Below are 1,935 nucleotides of genomic sequence, written 5' to 3' on the forward strand. Positions count from 1 at the left end.
AGAAAAACATCCTCACATGACCATTGGAAATAGCCTTGTTTAGTGCTCCATCAATTATGTAATGTACGCACTCTTAATTTTTGTAGGACAATAGCAAATATGGATTTGAAGCTGGATTTGTCCCTCCATCCCTAATAAACTTTGAAAATAGCCTGCCAAGAGACCTTATGATTGTGAAGATGCCTCAAGACAGTTAACCACGAAATCAACTCCATATATTGAAAGTGGTTCAAGTCTCCAGCGACCATATGTCAATAAACTCACATCATATCCCACACCGCTAGATAAAATCAAACATTGGGTAGAAATGTTGCTGATTTCGTCATCTTTTGGAGGTTCATATGGCGGCGGGTTTTCAAGTTTTGCTTCGACGACGGCGAGATTCTCTTTAGCTTTAATGATTCTTTCTTGACAAGATTCTTCTAGCTTCCTCAAGTCTTCCATTTCTTTATATTTTTCCCTCGTACTTGCACCCCCTATAGAAAATGTAAATGAATGTAAACACGAGGATTTAGGAGACAAGAGTGATCTTGGTGGATGAAAGAGATGCTTGTAATGGTGAACTCATATCATACACGGTAGACTCTAGGTGCTACATTGGAATTCAATCAAAGTTGCCCGAGGTTTGGTTTCGTATTTGCAAGAAACATCTTTCACGTTTTTTTAGGCTAAATTTGTATGAAATAGAATTGATCAATTCTCCCTACCCTCGTCTCCCTTTTTTGTGTGATAGTTGTGGACGCTCAAAATGTAATGGTGCAATTGGCTACATTGGCTCCATTGGAAAGGACAAGTTTGGAGAGGAGATGACAAAAAATTTGTCTTCAGCGGGTGTTAATGTGAGTTTCTCTTCGTCTTAGACTTACAACTGTTCTATTTTGGTTATGTCTTCACCTTCTTCCTCATGTTAAGACGATTATCAAAATTGTAATCAGGTACATTATTACAAGTGAATTTTGGTTATGTCTTCGCCTGATTTTACCTTCACTCGCGAAATTGCGGACAATGTATGCTAAAGTAAGTGTTCTATCTTATAACTTTTGACGAGTCAACTATAAATTTTGCTGCGTAAAGATACTTGGTGATCTTTCACAGAAGCTGTACGTTTCTTCTCACACGATTGTATTTATTCTTAGGTTTGGAGGTTCATTTACATTTTCTATAGGGGGTGCAAGTACGAGGGAAAAATATAAAGAAATGGAAGACTTGAGGAGCAAGAAGAATGTCGTCAAGAAAGAATCATTAAGCTCAAGACAATCTCGTTGCTTTCGAAGCAGAACTTGAAAACCGGCCGGCATATGAACCTCCAAAAGATGACAAAATCAGCAACATTTCTACCCAATGTTTGATTTTATCTAGCGGTGTGGGTTATGATGTGAGTTTATGGACATATGGTCGCTGGACACTTGCACAACTTTCAACATATGGCGTTGATTTCGTGGTTAACTGTCTTGAGGCATCTTCAAAGATTTATGCTCTCTTTTTTCTTTTTCCTATCATAAAATGTATTGGTGTACCAAATTAATAACCTGTGATGTTGTTGTTGTATTGGTGCAAGAGTCTCCAAATAAATGATGGATACAATTTTCAGATACCTATGCTATTTATGTTGTAACTTCTTGAGTTCCAAATAATATATGCATAATTTTATGTATACAAAAATCTAAATTCTTCTGTTGATAATAAGCCATGTATATAAGGCCAGTAGCGTGCCTATGATATAAAGAAACTTAACTATTTAATTCCAGAAGTTGGAATTAAACATTAAAGATTACCTTAATTTTTGTTATTTGATAGTGTTTGGGAATTAGTTATTGAATTTGGAAAAAAATAATAATAATTCCTTTTCGCACAATGAGAAAAAACATAAGCCAGTATAAATCGATTTTTGCTTTTAAACTCAATTTCCTTTTCAATACTTTTCTATGAAAATCA

At 35.5% G+C, this 1,935-nt stretch overlaps 1 long non-coding RNA gene across 1 annotated transcript; it reads left to right on the forward strand.

Annotated features, from left to right (window-relative positions):
- The first annotated feature begins 678 nt into the window (after nucleotides 1-678).
- Nucleotides 679-1,668, forward strand: LOC142623506 (uncharacterized). Its single transcript, XR_012842157.1, has 3 exons — nucleotides 679-839; nucleotides 936-1,017; nucleotides 1,137-1,668. It is a non-coding gene; the product is annotated as an uncharacterized LOC142623506 (long non-coding RNA).
- Nucleotides 1,669-1,935: the final 267 nt, after the last annotated feature.

The sequence above is a fragment of the Castanea sativa genome, chromosome 2 (genome assembly GCF_040712315.1).
Source record: "Castanea sativa cultivar Marrone di Chiusa Pesio chromosome 2, ASM4071231v1".
Lineage (NCBI taxonomy): Eukaryota > Viridiplantae > Streptophyta > Magnoliopsida > Fagales > Fagaceae > Castanea > Castanea sativa.